At 42.7% G+C, this 18993-nt stretch overlaps 1 protein-coding gene across 2 annotated transcripts in view; it reads left to right on the forward strand.

The window, feature by feature from the left end:
- The window catches only part of LOC126161305 (uncharacterized), an 847447-nt gene that overhangs the window by 606643 nt on the left and 221811 nt on the right, over nucleotides 1–18993 (forward strand). The window lies entirely within an intron of this gene.

Consider the following 18993-nt stretch of genomic DNA (forward strand, 5'->3'; position numbering starts at 1 on the left):
ATACTATAAAGGACATACAGAACAAACCAACAGAAATCTATCGAATTACAAATTTTCACATACAATTTTTAAGTAAAGACTGGGTAAGATTAAGAATATGACTTGAAAATTGGGATACGTGGAGAAGTCCGCCTAACACTGCAGTACGAACTGATAAATACTCTTTCATGAATTCCATAGACATAGTTTCTTTCCATTTTAGTCTACATTAAGCGCGGTGTACTACCTTACCTAAAATTACGGGACCAAGTATTTTGGTAGCACTGTTGAAGGCGGTACAAATGCTGAAGGCGCGGTTCAGATTTCATTTGTTCACCATCTCGGTTTCATATAGTCAGATGTTTACGTTTATTATGAACTCATACTAGTCTATAGATAGCTACGTCAGCAGTAGCTGACAAGATGTGGAGACTGGTTGGTAACGGAAGGCAGAGACCTCTAAGCTTACTTCAAGAATTTTTACGTGCTGCTGTTTCTAACTCACCGTAAGCATGTATGGCGTCGGTCATCTTCCTCGCCATAAACATGTGGGCACGAGGTACTTTCTGGAATTCCAGTGAGTAAGCTTCAGTTTGGAAACAGTCGGTGCGAAAATTCTTGACGTTTTTGTGTTACGAAATCGTGGCACTGGTGGCATTATTGACCGGATCGGAGCACCGTGGCTGCCTTTCAGTTCCGACGTTTTCGACCAGACGCCTCAGCAGTTGGCCGTCAGTTGCTTTCTTGTTTGCAGACGCTCACTTATCGAGGATGTCCACATCGTTATTTCAAAGGATTCAGCAGCGACGCGTCATTCGAGGCGTTCGAAGCTGCTAGCTATTGGACGTGCAGGACCGGGTTGTTTAGCGCCTCTCCATTGGCGAGTTTGGGGCCTCAGCCCTCTTGTGGGGACCGCAGCTTCTGCCGTAGGCTGTAGTTTCCTTTTTAATGTCGAGAACGTGTAGCTCATGTAAGCATATTTTTCAATAAAGCTTGATTATTATTAAACATACATTACAAATCCCTAAATTCGCGTAGAAAAAATTGTAGAAAGATACATTTTCTGGAGAGAAGAGGGAGTGACAAGGTCGCAGGACTACTTCGGTACAGCCACGAACGAAGGGCAGTCAAATGATGTCTAGTTTCCAAGATATGCCAGGTCTGCCATGGCGTTACCATTGATTAGAATCAGTGAGTCTGATTTCAAGAACCTTCAGCAGCCGAACCGAGCAGGCTATAAGAAGACGGGCTTCGAGGGCGGCCACATAAGTTACTGGTTCTGTCTATGAGGCCGGCCTCCTGTTTTGTGCAGAATAAACGCCTTCTCTTGCTGCTCTCTTTTTTTATACTCCCAGAAGCGTTTCGCCTTTTTTCACTGTAAGGTATCATCGGTGGGATGTATAATGATATAGTTAATATATACTTTTGTTTCGATATGTACTATTCGTAGACTATAAAACGGTTCACTTCTCGATTTTTGTGTAAATTACTTACAGTTCTTCTTGTTTTTAGTTGGCATCGGCGTTTCCTCTCATCTGGCCACACGGAGATCGCACTACCGCTCCATTTGCGAAACATAAGCGTGTTTTATGTTTCGAACATTTTTCTTCCCACTTTTCATTTTGTTTGCCCTTGTTGCTGTGAGCAACTATCAGTCTTCTGTCACTAACATAGACATTTGATCCAAAACTGTGACGTCAAGACGTAACTACTTTGAGTTCACCGTGTATCTTACCCTGTTTGCTTATTTATGTGCATGTTGCCAACCTAACGAAGTATATGCTGAAAACTAACGCCTGTTCATTTCTGTTATGCTTGTGTGTGTGTGTGTGTGTGTGTGTGTGTGTGTGTGCGCGTATATCTGTGTGTGTCTGTGTGTGACAGAAAGAGAGAGAAAGACAGAGAGAGAGAGAGAGAGAGAGAGAGAGAGAGAGATGCATGGAATTTTTTGTTTCTTTTTGTCCAGAGAATGATTGAGAGCTTTTGTGTTCAGTTGATTTGAGTTTTGGTTTAAATGTTTTGTGTAGAGGCTGATAAACAGGTGGAGGTGGTGTGCTATTATTTTTATTATTACCATTATGATAATGGTTTACTGTATGTGGTAATTTTCTTGAACGTTCAGGAGATGTTTTTTATTGTTGATTCTAATTATTTTCATGTCTTCTTCTCTAGTGGTTGGTTTGTGACTGTGTTCTCTTCGGTGTTCTGCTAATGTGGAGTTTGTCCCATACTTGCACGTCCTCATCTGTACCTGCTTTCTGGTATATATCTCTGCTTTTTTTGTCAGTTTTGGGGTGTATTTTTGAACAGAATTGTCCTTTGTGTATGCTGTGTTTATTCGTTATCTTTTGAAAATGTTGGTGATTTTGTGTGTGAGTTTGCGTTTGTATGTCATCTCCTGATTATTCTGTGTAGTTGTTATGGTACTGGGTGTTTGTGATTGTGTTTGGTTCTGTTGTGATGTTGTCAATGGTTTTGTGCTTTCTGCTTTTGTTTTACTTTTAATTTTCTCGTTTAGCTTTGGGATTGTGTTACTGTTGTGTCCATTGGTTTGGGCTATTTGCATTATTATGTCCAATTCTCTTAGGTAGTTTTCTTTGTTGAGTGGGTCGATGTTGAGTCTATGGAGCATATGTCGAAGCGTTGGCTTGCTTCGTGAGTGTAAGTGGTTCGAGCATTGGTGGACGATAATGCCAGTTCCTGTGGGTTTACGGTAAATTACAAACATATGCGTATTGTTTTGCTTCTTGATTGTTATAGCCAGAAAGTATAATACATATCAAAACAAAAGTATACCGCAACTGTTATCATAGCTCCTAGTGATTATGCTTTAAAATGAAAAACGCGAAACCAGTGTGGGGTGGGAGAATGAAATACAGTACAGCAAGAGAAGGCGTTTTTTATTTACGAAACAAATTACTATGTTAAGGTTATTTAGGAATTCAACAACCAGTTTCATTTTCTGCCAGAGAAACAATGTTTTCCACTTTCGTGTCATCTAGACCCATTCACATGACTTTTTGTACTTGATACTCCGTTTTTCTAGATCTTACGAGGTGAGTCGAGTATGAGCTCACTAGTCTCTAAGTCTATTTGTCATTCTGCTTCTTTAATTATGCAGGAGCTGATGAACAGTAATGCATGGGAACAAGATGATACGCCGAGGTGGTTATGTCAAGTCGCTCTCTAAGGCTGTGGTCGTCAAACTTCTGTGCTTGAAAGCAAATGTCTGCTTCATAGGTCAACGCCTCGGACCGCATAGGAAATATGGGGGAGTAGTCTCTGAAAAAGATTTTCCAATTTTCACCAAACCATCAACAACCTATTGATAGCTTTCCACTTACACGTTTTGAATTTGCCTACTGTGAGGTAACTCACCATAAATTTTTAAGTGAAAAAGTAACTAATATATTAGAACTACGTGAATTTTTCTGAAGGCTTACACAGTGACCAGATTTCCATACTTAAGCGAGTACTGTAGCCCGTGCCACCACAACAGGGTTCCATGTTTGTTTCTCTGAATTGTGGGCGAATTTTCCAGGCGCCTTCACGCCCCAGTATCAGAAAGAATACCAAGCGGCTGCAGTAGATCGTTTTGAATCGGTGTTTTGTATTAGGAAAAATACTGGGTGGCGCACGAAAAACCGGCCCCCAGTACTAGACTTCTCATTGTTGCGCACCAATTCTCATCTCTTGTTTCGAAGTTGTCGCTTGCATTAGCTCTTTTGGTATTTCTTTATTGTCTAATTATTACACGTTTAGCAATTCGTTGTTATGTGTGCTCGTGGCGGGCAACCGTTGGTGCGTAACTGGCGAGCCGGCTTTCTCGTGCGCCACCCCGTGTAATAGAACAGAGTCGGTTGTAAATATTATAACTTAATAAATTCAAATTTATTACAAAGGAATAGAATGATGGTGGTAGCTTTGTGTATAAAAGGATTTATAAGTCAGTTCTATTTGTTGTACTGTGCGTGTCTTTTGGAATTTTGTACCTTTAGACTGTACGTAGATATGTCGAGCTTGACTGGGGTCAACACGTTGGCCACTTTTGCGAACAAATAATGTGGCCATCTCGGCTTTAGTGATCCACAGAAGAAACTACCAAATTGGAATAAAAAAACGAGGAAGTAAATTTTTTGGCCAAAGACATTTTAAACACTCATATTGAGAAAAGTTATTTCTCTCCTTACAAGCGTGGTAACAAAAGTAATGCTAATGACTTATCCTCCGTCAGAGCACTCAAAAACAAAGTGTTTAGTAATAGGTAACGGAACAAGCTTCCTCACTCAGTCTCACTGACAACGATAGCGATGTATATTAGAGGTAGTGTGACCACTTCTCGACAGGCAGCAGCACTGTAAAAAATTTGCAGCGGCCATTTTTCTGTCTTACCGGCTGTACCACACCTTCCTCTACGGATGTTAGTGTTCATTGGTAAGCCACAAAAATGACTCACTGCACTGTATTACAACAGCCTTAATTTGAATGCATATTAAGTGCTACAAACGTGTACCACAGTCAAAGATGACCGCCTCTATAACGCGCATTCGCGAGTCCGTGTCACTTCCGTCTGGCATTTATACCGTAGCAGCTGATCGGCACTATACAGGGTGTTACAAAAAGGTACGGCCAAACTTTCAGGAAACATTCCTCACACACAAATAAAGAAAAGATGTTATGTGGACATGTGTCCGGAAACGCTTAATTTCCATGTTAGAGCTCATTTTAGTTTCGTCAGTATGTACTGTACTTCCTCGATTCTGATGATCAAGTTGTAAATTTTCACAATCAACATGTGTGGGCTGACGAGAATCCGCACGCAATTGTGCAATCACGTCATCAACACAGATTTTCTGTGAACGTTTGGGCTGGCATTTTAGGTGATGTCTTGATTGGGCCCCGTGTTCTTCCACCTACGCTCAATGGAGCACGTTTTCATGATTTCATACGGGATACTCTACCTGTGCTGCTAGAACATGTGCCTTTACAAGTACGACACACATGTGCTTCGTGCACGATGGAGCTCCTGCACATTTCAGTCGAAGTGTTCGTACGCTTCTCAAGAACAGATTCGGTGACCGATGGATTGGTAGAGGCGGACCAATTCCATGGCCTCCACGCTCTCCTGACCTCAACCCTCTTGACTTTCATTTATGGGGGCATTTGAAAGCTCTTGTCTACGCAACCCCGGTATCAAATGTAGAGACTCTTCGTGCTCGTATTGTGGACGGCTGTGACACAATACGCCATTCTCCAGGGCTGCATCAGCGCATCAGGGATTCCATGCGACGGAGGGTGGATGCATGTATCCTCGCTAACGGAGGACATTTTGAACGTTTCCTGTAAAAAAAGTGTTTGAAGTCACGCTGGTACGTTCTGTTGCTGTGTGTTTCCATTCCATGATTAATGTGATTTGAAGAGAATTAATAAAATGAGCTCTAACATGTAAAGTAACCGTTTCCGGACACATGTCCACATAACATATTTTCTTTATTTGTGTGTGAGGAATGTTTCCTGAAAGTTTGGCCGTACCTTTTTGTAACACCCTGTATAGCTGCGCACGCTCGTCAGTTGTCAGCATTCGAACAAAAACAATGAAATAGTCACCCTCTCGTTTCCATTAACCTCGCAGTGGCCGCGCTAGGTATTACTCTCTGCCCATGACATAAGTGACAAACTTCACTCAGATCACGGCTGAATTCACCAACGTCAATTAAAATTAAGCGCATCTTAAAATATTACTGTCTCTCTAAGCATTTTGTTTGTTGCTGAGCAAGAAAAGTACACTCTTAACTAGCTCGTGACGTTCGTCGACAGCTGTTAGCTGCTGTATCTGGTTGAGCACTGCGGGCCACACAAATACCAGTCTGAAGACCGTTGCTCTGCAGCCACTGGCCTTCAGACTGTACGTAGGTAAGTCGAGCTTTTCAGGGATACAGAGGCTATGATTTCGTTTATCTTCCAGCAAGACGATCGTGAATACGAAGCCTTCCTGCGCGTCCATTTTAACGAACGGACTAGAGTCCACTACATTCAGGTATCTTGAGTGAGCACAGGAGCATACGCTAAGGTTTTTTTATCTAGTGTTACCATATCCACAAAAACGTTCTAATGGGCTTCGAAAGAACCAATAGACGCAGAAGCGTTTTTTAAATACACTTACTTATAGTTAATTCGTCCACGGAAAAGATTAGAACGTATGACGCAATGCCTAAAATACCCTGCACTAAACGCGTGTGCGTTCCATCTTGCCGAGAGCTAGGCTTCTCTGAGGATTGCTACTCGAAGGAGGCCGGTTTCGATTCCCGCCCGGGTCAGAGATTTTCGCCGCTCAGTGAGTATCGTCGCGATTGACATTACACTACTGAGATAGCTATAGGGGCGCGTCCCTAAAGCCAATAAATTCAAAGTATAAAAAGAGTCCCTCTATTCACTTCATTACAGTTGAGCAATTCTTTCACGATCTCATCCGTCTGCAACGTCTCACCAACTCAGATGCGAGCAGTATGGCTGTCAGACTTAATCCATCTTCAGAGTGTCTTAGTTTGCGCACAGAGACAACAGTGCAGTGATCTATTTCATTTGTAAAGATATTTACATAATAGTTTTCGTAAACGAAATGTCTAAAATGTGCTGTGTATAGTATGCGACGCTGGTGTGTCCGCACCGCCTCGAGCTCACAGTACCTCGTACTTTTTAAGCATTCCGAGGAAGAGTAATGCGCTTGTAGTCGGAGTTTCTTACTCAGACGGCTCCTAACCTAGTACAGCAGATAGGTCACCTACAAATAACCTACCACAGCGATACGCATCGATTTTGATCAGCTTTGAATATGTTGTAGTGGAGTGCAAGAGACGCACATATTTTTTATACGTGGCCGTGTTGCTGTTGTAGTGCTGGAACACCCATTGAAAAAAATTAAGTTTAATACAATGGTGGGAACAAAATAGCAACGCCACAAAATGATTGTGCAGTAATAAAATTTCGGGAATACATTAATCTAGGTGAAATTTTCAAGTGATTAACGTTGCAAGATCACAGTTTTAATATAAGCGCGAGATATACCTTTGCAAATGTGAAATGCTCGTACATTAATAACCGGTGTAACCGCCACAATGTTGAATGTAGGCATGCAGTTGTGCATTCAGTGTGATGTACAGGTGGCGGGTTCGTGCCTGTCGCACTTGGTCGGCCAATACAAGGACTGTTAACGCTGACTGCTGCAGTTGTCGTCCGATGACCTCGCGTGTGCTCGACTGGAGGCAGACGTGGTGGTGGCGACATGTCTGTCGTCGTATACTGAGAGCCGAATGGCAGCGCACCAGGTCGAATCACGACTTGGCCGTCACGGTGCGTGGCACGACTACGGAAGCAGTTGTCATGAAACACCGTGGCGCAGACCGTAACTGAAGGTGTAGGTCCGTGGTGTGAGGCCCCACCAGCTAGCCTCGTCCTAGCCGACACACGGCCACGAAGACACGACGGACCTCCGACCTGCCCTAGCTTGACATCACTCAAGTCGCAAGTGGCTGTGGTTTTTGGTCAGTGGAATGCACGCTGCAGGGCGGGTGGTTCCGAGCTGTCCTCCAAGTAACCGATTTGTAACAGTTAGTTCTCTCACGGTAGAGCTAGAAATATTTCTGTATCGCTGTACGCGCGCCCGATATGTGTTCTCTTCATTGCCAGTTGTGTTGGTTGTTTAGTAAGTCTGTGCCATAGAAATATATTCCAAATGTATATTCAAATATATTGCAGTATATATATTTGTTATCTTTTAATTTTACGAAATATAAAATTTCCTTTGCTGTGTTTGTTTTCTTTTTACATTTGGTCTATTTTTTGTTTTCAATTTGTAGGCTTTTCAGGTTCAATTATGTTATATTTGAAATTGTTTGTAAGTTTTTGTTGTATCATTATTGTAAATCTGTACAATAGTGAGTAAGCCCAGAATTGTGCTCGGTTCAAAAAATGCTGAATAGACTTTAATTTTGCACGCCAAGCACATCGGGCAATTACAGTGTCGTGACAGAACTCACATACAGGATCACAGGTTTTAAAGCAAAAGTGAACAGGTGTCTGACATTTTGGTGGTTTCTGTTCAATGTAACAACTCTTGTACCACGCTTATTTAAAAAGGTTAACGAATCTGGGAGAACGAAACTGATTGAGTTTTTATAATAATATTTCGTAAATACACGTTAACGACATAATGATATGATATAATTAAGTCCGAAAAATATTTCGAGACAGTTTTCCACGGCCGGAATGCATAAACGTGTAATGGCTGAATCATAATGGTTGTTCCGGAAGGAATCCGTGAAATATTAATCTCTTTTCCATAATTATCGATGGTGTTAAATGTACTGCCGGAAAAAGCTGCAAAGAGGACGTCGATTTTGATTCGATGACGGCATATGCCACCTGGGGTATAGTAGATCTACTGATAAAGGTTTCGAGGTCGTCCGCCAACCCTTTAAAACGGAACGCTCACAGCCAGCAGACTCGGCGTGGTGCAGACGTGTGAAGCAAGCAGCCAACCGTACCACGGAGGTGCACCCGTGCTTCCTACAGCCACCTGAGTGAGTCTGAAAAGGTTCGAATGATGGCCTTCCGAGTGGTGGGACGGTCCTGTCGGAGAACTGCATCCCAAGCTGCGTCAGTTGTGGAACGGTGTCGGTATCACTCGCCACGTGAACCTTCTCACATCCACTGTCGAGGTTCTGGACAGACGCCCGCCACCATCCTCGTATTGTAAGGGCAGCAGCGGTAGTACGAGTTCGTACAGCTACCATAGGGCCGCGCGGGATTAGCCGAGCGGTCTACGGCGCTGATCCCGGCGGAGGTTCGAGTCGCAACTCTCATTTCTGGAGGAGACGCTAAGCACCACTCGGCACGTTACACCCGTTCTCTCGCCGTTGTTGCAACACGGAGGTGATGTGTTGTTCCAGCAGGATAATGCTCGCCCACACACTGCCCGTGAAACTCAGATGTGCAGCAACACCTACAGACTTGTTTCCAATGGAGCACGTGTCGGATTCGATGCAGAACTACGTGGACAGGTCTCGCGGACGCCACAACGCACACGGGCAGTATTCGCTGTTTCCACGATCGACTGGCTGCCATAGTCAGCTGCCGCATTGCCGCCCGTGGACTCTGCACCACGCACCAGTGTACTGATCTGTAAATGTAATCAAGTACGCCGTATGCGCTGTTGCAGCGCTTGAATTAATGGGAAACCGCTAAAAGGGTGTACTGACTTTTTTCCGGCAGTGTAGTTTTTAGTTTTGCACAGTTCATAAATCTAAACACAAGACGAATTTTTCATTTACCTGTTCGAAACCATTTCCTTCCGAGCTCCAGTGTCAGTTTATCGGACGTAAAAGTGAACACAAGCGTGTTATCTGCTCTGTATAAATCTTCTTCTTGCCATCTATTTCTTTCAAAACTGTGAGCAACGGGGATATCAAATTTCCGCTCGCAGATGTGGCTGTACCGTAAAACGACGAGGCACGATCAGAAAGTGATGGGAATTTTTTAATTTCGCGGTCGTTACACATCCAATTTTCAAGCTTGTTTGTCTTGTTGGCTCACATGTTCCTAATGTATGTTTGCTTTTTCAGCTGTTTTGCTGTTGACCGTCGAAAGGGTTATACGTGTTACCAAGTGCTTGGCGAATTTTTACTTTCAAAAAAGGTAGATCAAACAATTTGCATCAAATTTTGCTTGAAATATGGAATAAAGTGCAGTACCGCATTCGAAATATTGACCGTGGCTTTTAGTGAATCTACTGTGAGTAAGACAAGAGTTTACGATTGGTAAAAAGTTTCAAAGCATTGACGACGACGACTGCCCACGACAATGTGGAAGAAGTAAAGAAAATATTTCTGGAAAATCGCCGAGTCACCATCACAGAGGTCGCTGATGATGCCATATCCTTTGGCTCGTGCAAAGCAATTTTTTCGGATGTTTTGGGCATAAAACGCGTACCAGCAAAGTTTGTTCCGAAATAATTGAATTTCGAGCAAAAACAACGACGTATAGGTATCGCTCAGGAATTGCTGAATGAAGTCGAGAAAGATCCAGAACTTCTTAAGAAGATTATAGCAGGTGATGAAACTTGGGTATGCGGGTATGACGTCGAAACCAAAGTACAGTCGCCCCAATGGAAACTGCCTGAAGACCCAAGACCGAAAAAAATTTGCCAAGTTAGATCACACGTGAAGATTCTTCTCACTGTTTTCTTCGATTACAGTAGGGTAGTACATGATGAGGTCGTATGGTCAGTTAGGAATACTTTCTAAACGTTATCCCCGCTTGCGTGAAGCAGTCTGAAGAAAACAATCGGAATTGTTGTAAAACCATTCGTGGAAACTGCATCACGACAACGCTCCCGATCACACCCCAGTGCTTGTTCGTGATTTTTTGGCGAAAACAAAACCATTATTGAGCCGTGCGTGGCTCGTGTTCCCGCCATCATGTATTCTACACCCTGTTTTTTACGTACTTCCACCTCACTACGTTAATTTAAATTACTGGTGTCACTGAGTTGCTGCTTTGCCTGGCCGTGAGCGGCGTTAGCACCGCGTATCGATATATCCACTCTCGTAGTATCTTTGCTTGACTGCTGTTATCTCTCGAGTGAGCATTGCGTTCTGCGCATGTTGTCAATATTAAACTAGGATTGTCATGTGTTCTCGGGACTTCGCTGTGCGTGTGTGCTTTCCGCAGCGTTTGAAGTATATAATATCAAGAGTTTTTGTTGTGTTTCACCGTTTGTTGATAGTGTAATAGCGATGGTGTATTACTGTTGTTGCTACGGATGCAAAGAAAAATATGTGAAAGGAGGGATAGTAACTTTTCATGGGTACATACCATTTCGCTCTAATTATAGTTATCATATTAGTAATAGACACTGTCTTTCTTCTTTTTTCTTTCTTTCTTCTGCTTTTACGGCCTCATTGGACCACTTCAGTCAATCATTTCTGGTCCTCTTATTTGGTATTTTCCCCTTCCGAGTGGCCCAGTATCTCTTCATTCGTTCCGATGCTTTTCGTCGTTCCTCATCTGTAAATACCCTTTTCATTGTACGTCGTTTGTCAATTTTTGGTTTAAATCTTATTTCTGTGTCCCTCAACTTCTTTAAATTTGGCGTTTTGTTCTGCAAATCATCTAGAGTTATTTCCAGTTCTTCCATATCCTCTCTTATTTCCTTAAGCCATCCTCCTTGTTGTTTCAAATTCCAGAGTTTCTCAATAATTTTCCTTGATAATCTGGTTTCTGGTGTCCTCAGAATGTGACCACAAAAAGAGATCCTTTTCTTTCGTATAGTATCGGTGATGGGCTCCAGTTCTCTGTATACCACTTCATTTGGAACTATCCGCCATTGCCCAGCTTTGTGATATTTCTTATTTATGCATGTTCTAGCAATTCTTCTCTCTACTTTTAAAATTTTGTCAATTCTGTTTTTCTGGGTGACTTTAAAAAGAGTTTCACTTCCGTATGTAACCTCTGGTTGAACCACCGTCTTGTAATGTTTTAATTTTGTTTTAATTGATAGACATTTTTTATTGTACGTAGACCATGTTAGTTTTTGAGCTTTTATCATTTTATTAGTTCTTGCTCGCCATGCAGGTTTCTCGTCCAATTTATGTGTTATAATTTCACCCAGGTATTTAAATTGTTTCACTATTTTAATTTCCCTATTGTTCAATGTGATGTGATCTATTACAAGTGGATCCGTTACCATTATTTCAGTCTTTTCAAATGATATCTGGAGTCCTAATTTTTGTGCTATATTTTGTAAGCTTGTTATTTGTTTCGTGGCTTCCTGAATATTATTAGCTAGTAATGCTAGGTCATCAGCAAATCCCAAGCAATTTAGGTTTATTTTATCTTTCTTAGTTCCAATTTTAATATTCATAGGATTTTCCTTGTACCATTCTCTCATTACATATTCAAGAGCACAATTGAATAGCAATGGTGATAAACAATCTCCCTGTCTCAACCCTGTTTTAATCGTAAATGGTTCAGATATTTCTCCTCTAAATTTTACTTTGGATTTGGTGTTTGTTAAGGTTAACTGTATCATTTTTATTAATTTAGGATGAAGTCCAAAATTCCTTAATATTTTCATCATTGAAGATCTATGGATGCAATCATACGCCTTTTTGAAATCTACAAAGGTTATGACTAGTTGTTTTTGCCTTCTTTTGTAGATATCCATAACTAACTTCAAGGTAATTATCTGTTCTGGGCAGCTTCTCCAGGATCTAAATCCTCCTTGATATTCTCCCAGTTCCAGTTCTAGTTGATCTTTACAGCGGTTGTATAGTATTCTTGCCATGATCTTATACGTGCAGTCCAAAAGGGAAATTCCTCTATAGTTGTCTGGATTTGATTTTTCTCCTTTCTTATGTAATGGATGTATTATAGCAGTAGTCCAATTTTCTGGTAATTTCTCTTCATTCCAGATTTTTACTATGCATTGGTGTAATGCTATCTTTACTGGTTCTGCTGCATATTTCCAAAGTTCAGCAAACGTTTGATCTTCTCCACTTGCTTTGTAGTTTTTGAGTTCTTTCAAAGCTCTGTAGACCTCATTAATTGTAGGTGGATTTATATTTTCTGCTGGTGTTTTAATTGGGGTTTCTGTGTTTATCTGAAGAAGTTCTGGGGGATCTTCACAATTTAGTAACTTGTTAAATGTTTCTGCTAGAATTTCTGTATTTTTACTATTGCTATGGGCTAGGTTATTATCTTTATCTTTTAACATTAATGTTGGAGGATCATATCTTTGTAATTGTCTGCCAAATATTTTGTAATAGTCTCTTGAGTTTGTTTTTTCACTATTTGTTTCTATCATTAGAAGTATATCTTTTTGGTACTGACGTTTAACTCTCCTTATTATTTTTTGTGTTGTCTTCCTTTGTTTTGTAAGTTCCAAATATGATTTTTCTGTTTTTTCATTTTGATGCCTTAACCAGGCTTGGTGTCGATCCAACACTGCTTCATCACATTCATCGTTCCACCACTGGTGTTTTTTCCTTGGATTTATAGGGGCAACTTGTTCAGCTATTTGTTTCAATTTGGGGATTATTTCTTCCAGATCATCTGTTATTTTTATATCCCTGGTTTGTGCTTCATAATCCTCATTTTGTATCAGTTTATGAGGGTCATAGGTTTTCTTCTTCTTCTGGTGGGATTTTTTCTTTGCTAATGGGGTTAATTTAATTTTAATTTTTATCATGTCATGATCTGATCAGGTATATGTCCCTCTCAGTACTTTCACATTGTAAATTTCCTTGTGGTAATTCTTGTCCATGCAGACATGGTCCAGTTGCCATTCTCCTTTTTTCCAGTCTGGATGTTTCCAAGTTTTTAGTTTACTTGGTCTTCTCTTAAAATACGTCGACTTTGAGATCATGTCATGGTTTCTGCAAAATTCCACTAGTCTTATGCCATTTTTGTTTGTTCTTCTTTGTGCTGTCCATTTCCCTATTATGTCTCTATATCTCTTTTCCCTTCCTAACTGGGCATTCAAGTCTCCAATTAAAATTTTGATGTGATTTTTATTAATGTTATTCGTCGTTTGATCTAAGAGCTCCCAAAATTTTTTTACCTCTTCTCTGTGTTCTTTTTTATTATTTTTATCATTTGTCGGGGCATGGGCATTTATTATTGTGTACATTTTATTTGCAGCTTTTAGAGTTAATGTTGAGAGCCTGGCAGATTGTGCTTTAAATTCTATTATGGACTCTATTATTTTCAGACTCACCACGAATCCTGTTCCAAATTGTGGACACTGTTTCATGACTCTTTTCCCTGGTATTCCCTTATAAATCCTACATCCTTGTGATTCTATCGGCTCCTGATCAGTATTTCTCATTTCTTGAAGTCCAGTTATGAGAATCCCCTTGCGATCCATTTCATCCGTCAGAATTTTGAGTTTGCCTGGTTGTATGAGGTAATTTGTATTGTGTGTCGCAATGTAGTTTATTTGTCCTGTCTTGAGTTTTGGTCGTCTGTCCGTTTTGGGTATTTCCAGATGCTCCGACTCATCCACGTTATCTTTCAGGTGACTGCCCACCGTATCCGAGTGCAGTCTTCCTTGGTTATTGCCAAGCGGTGGATTTTTCCTTGAAAGATTTCCTTCCATGTTTGACTTACAAAGGTAGTCAACCTTGTATGGAGCAAGCTCCGAGTTACAACTACGGTTGTTAGCCGTAGAGGTTGTTTAGTGTTTGGTCCGCGAGAGCTACACTCCTGGAAATGGAAAAAAGAACACATTGACACCGGTGTGTCAGACCCACCATACTTGCTCCGGACACTGCGAGAGGGCTGTACAAGCAATGATCACACGCACGGCACAGCGGACACACCAGGAACCGCGGTGTTGGCCGTCGAATGGCGCTAGCTGCGCAGCATTTGTGCACCGCCGCCGTCAGTGTCAGCCAGTTTGCCGTGGCATACGGAGCTCCATCGCAGTCTTTAAAACTGGTAGCATGCCGCGACAGCGTGGACGTGAACCGTATGTGCAGTTGACGGACTTTGAGCGAGGGCATATAGTGGGCATGCGGGAGGCCGGGTGGACGTACCGCCGAATTGCTCAACACGTGGGGCGTGAGGTCTCCACAGTACATCGATGTTGTCGCCAGTGGTCGGCGGAAGGTGCACGTGCCCGTCGACCTGGGACCGGACCGCAGCGACGCACGGATGCACGCCAAGACCGTAGGATCCTACGCAGTGCCGTAGGGGACCGCACCGCCACTTCCCAGCAAATTAGGGACACTGTTGCTCCTGGGGTATCGGCGAGGACCATTCGCAACCGTCTCCATGAAGCTGGGCTACGGTCCCGCACACCGTTAGGCCGTCTTCCGCTCACGCCCCAACATCGTGCAGCCCGCCTCCAGTGGTGTCGCGACAGGCGTGAATGGAGGTACGAATGGAGACGTGTCGTCTTCAGCGATGAGAGTCGCTTCTGCCTTGGTGCCACTGATGGTCGTATGCGTGTTTGGCGCCGTGCAGGTGAGCGCCACAATCAGGACTGCATACGACCGAGGCACACAGGGCCAACACCCGGCATCATGGTGTGGGGAGCGACCTCCTACACTGGCCGTACACCACTGGTGATCGTCGAGGGGACACTGAATAGAGCACGGTACATCCAAACCGTCATCGAACCCATCGTTCTACCATTCCTAGACCGGCAAGGGAACTTGCTGTTTCAACAGGACAATGCACGTCCGCATGTATCCCGTGCCACCCAACGTGCTCTAGAAGGTGTAAGTCAACTACCCTGGCCAGCAAGATCTCCGGATCTGTCCCCCATTGAGCATGTTTGGGACTGGATGAAGCGTCGTCTCACGCGGTCTGCACGTCCAGCACGAACGCTGGTCCAACTGAGGCGCCAGGTGGAAATGGCATGGCAAGCCGTTCCACAGGACTACATCCAGCATCTCTACGATCGTCTCCATGGGAGAATAGCAGCCTGCATTGCTGCGAAAGGTGGATATACACTGTACTAGTGCCGACATTGTGCATGCTCTGTTGCCTGTGTCTATGTGCCTGTGGTTCTGTCAGTGTGATCATGTGATGTATCTGACCCCAGGAATGTGTCAATAAAGTTTCGCCTTCCTGGGACAATGAATTCACGGTGTTCTTATTTCAATTTCCGGGAGTGTATGTTGACAACACAAAATCTGTTCTGCGCATGTGAATGCTCACTCCAGAGATTTTGCTCTATGGTTATTTCCCGGTCGTTCTCTGTCGCAAGCCAGTCAGTTCGAATCGCCAATTCGGGTCGCGAGTTCGGGTGGCCAGTCAATTGGAACGCGTCTGGAGCGCAGTCCGGACCTGCCAGTCGGGGAGTTGCAATGCAGACTCGTGCAGTCGGGTTGGATCTGTGAGGTCTGCGTCGACATGGCTCGCCCGACCACTGCCGCCACGCATCACTTGAGCCGGGCCTCAGTCTTGGTGGATCGTCGGTCGGTCGTCTTACCGAACGACGCGTTTTGGCTCGCCGATCGTTCATGAGTCGGCTGCGTGTGTGTGTGTGTGTGTGTGTGTGTGTGTGTGTGTGTGTGTGTGTGTGCGCATCGACTCCCAATTTGTCTTCGTGCATGCTTAGTGACTGTTGGGTATCGTTCACGTCTTCGTGCAAGTGTTTGTCAGGTTGTGTGAGTAGTTTGACGACTACTCTAGATGATGTCGGTATTCTGAGGGGAGGCGGTCGGTTGCTGCGGACGAGGGAAGTTGTCTCCGCGCGGTGCAGTCGGCTGGCGCCGCTGGCAGCCCCCGCGCAGTGTCGGAGCGTGTGTGGAGCTGTCCGATCGCCACGAGCTTCGTGGTTCGCCGACCCAGCTCGTCAAAGTTGAGTAGTGGTTTCAACTACCCAAGTCACGTCTAGTCACGTTGTGGTGGTTCGCTTCGGTGGTTTGCTGTTGGGGGGGGGGGGTGTTCCGGTGAGCAACACCGAGTGATTCTACTGCTGAGTTTTAGCCGCCATCCGGTGCAATTAACTATTGTGGTCGACCACGATTTCAGTGCACCAGTGGAATTTTCTGTCTTGTGGCCGTTAGTGTTCTGGTTACCTGCCCTGGGCACTGACGTAAATTCAGGCAGTGTTCTTTTGAGCGAAGTTAACTGTCGCTGTCCAGCATGGTGTGTAATTTTGACAGTTAATACATACTCCATTGTGGATTATTACGCCGGTTCGAGCTCATCTACTGATTGACGGGAAGCAAGTCGTTGTGTCGGTTGGTACGTGGCTGTCCTCTGGTTGGGTTGCCTCACGAACGAGGGCAGACCGACCTCCCTGGAGGCCTATCTGTTGTCAGCTATTTTAAATTTTAGGCTTATGGTTATTTCTTTTGTTTCTTAAAATTTTGCCAAATTAATTTTTAAATTTATTTTTGAAGCTTAAACACTGCGGCCTTCTGTCTTTAAAAATTATGATAATATTTTTTTAAAAATTTGTAGTTTAATTCTGGCCCTCAGCCGTTGGTATTGCACCTTGCGTATGTTGCTTCTTTAAATTATTTTATTGCTATCTTAATTGGGTTTTTACCTTGTTGATTTTTAAGATTTCTTGTTGTTAAACATGTTGGCCTTCTGCCTTTAAAGGTCTATGGTAATATATTCTGAAGTTTTGAAATTTAATTGTAGGCCTCAGCCATATGTGTTTCACCTTGCATAGGTTGCTTTATGGGTTTTTAATTATTTTATTGCCATCTTAATTGAATTTTGATTTTTTTTAAAGATTTCTTGTTGGCCTCCTACCTTTAAAGGCCTATGGTAATATATTCTAAAATTCTGGAGTTTAATTGTGGCCCTCAGCCATTTGTTTTGCACTTTGCGTATGTTGTTTTTTGAATTATTTTATTGCTATCTTAATTGGATTTTTATCTTGTTAAGATTTCTTGTTGGAGGCCTTCAGCGTTGAAAGAGTTGCATTTCGCCATTCCCACAGTCCTGTTACCTGTCCTGCCCGGCGGATTTAGCGGGCGTCTCAATTATGTTGACACAGCCGCCGTATTCGCTGGACATGCTCACCTGAGGCTACTTCGTATTATCTAGGCTGAACTTCTTTCTATTATCTAGGCTGAAGGGAACCATGAAAAGACGTCCTTTGCCACCATTGATGAGACAACACAGAATCGCTGAAGGAGCTGAAAACCATAACGAAAAGCGAGTTGCAAAAGTGCTTCCGAGATTGGAAAAAGCGCCGCACAAGTATATAATATCTGAGGGGAATTACTTTGAAAGGGAAAAAGTTGATGTTGATGAATAAATGAAGATAGTTAAAAAAATTCCCAATTACTTTTTGATCACACCGCCGATGTGTTAAGTCGTTCAGGGATTCTGCTGGAATTTCATCTTTTGATGTTCCTCTGAAGGATAATGTTCGTCCTGCATGCATTTCCAGATTGAAACCTGGCTGGCCAGAAGTATACACATTGGCCTCTGCACTCTATACAGTTTTCGATTTCACAGTTTCCACAAATTCGTAGGCTTTTCCCCTCAATTCTTCTTTACTCGCTACTTGTGCTTGAGCGATGAATTTTTTGGTTTTCCTTTTAACAATCCGTTGTCTTATTTTAAAATGATGAATCAATTTTGAAGGAAGCCTTGAACAAATGTTGTGATAAGTTACTATAATCCCTCGATTGCAAAGCCCACCTCTTCATATCCGTATCATGTGGAAATACCAGACAACGTTTCAACTATCGTCCCACCTGCAGCAATGTGTGCTTTCCATTTATACAGATTTCTCACTTTGTGATATTTCTGTATCTATGTTTTACGGTTTCAGTTTTGTCTTTACCAGGGAGCCAAAATGTAACTGGTTTTTATTTATATTTTAGGTCTATGTCGCGTTTTGCTGTTTTATCGTCTATTACCGTTTTTCATAATCTTCTTCATGATGATCTTCAATTAGAATAGGATCTTAAAATCTTAGAGTAATGTGACTTTCCATAAATATGTCATTATCAACAGCCTCTTTACACAAATGTTCTAACTGTGATGCAAAAGTAATTTACTTGCTAGTCATCATAGTTGCGACTTATCAAACTTGGTGCGCAATAGGGTGGACCGTTTTAATCCATAAAGGGGAATAACTCGGGATGGAAGCGAGATACAACGAAGTGGTTTAGATAAAAGTTGCAGGTTACAAAGAGAGTCACACATGTCTGGTAATGGCCGTGACTTTGAATGTGATTGATTTTAGTTCGAGTAGGGATTAATTTCGAATAGAGGAGGTATAAAGCGGAATACAGTTAGTTACAGACTGGCGGGGGCGTAAGGGGTCACACGTCTTTACCAATAAGCGTCTTCTTAAAGGTAACTATCGAAGGTTGAATTTTGTTTCATGGAAATCCCTATTTGTGTCTTCAGATTTGGAAAGAGTGAACAGAGATTTGAACTTCATGTTTTAATTAACGTTTTTATTGGTAAAAATAAATACATAACAACATATAAATGTTATTTTGACATTTGCGAGGTAGAACAAACGTA

Source organism: Schistocerca cancellata, chromosome 2 (assembly GCF_023864275.1).
Source record: "Schistocerca cancellata isolate TAMUIC-IGC-003103 chromosome 2, iqSchCanc2.1, whole genome shotgun sequence".
NCBI lineage: Eukaryota > Metazoa > Arthropoda > Insecta > Orthoptera > Acrididae > Schistocerca > Schistocerca cancellata.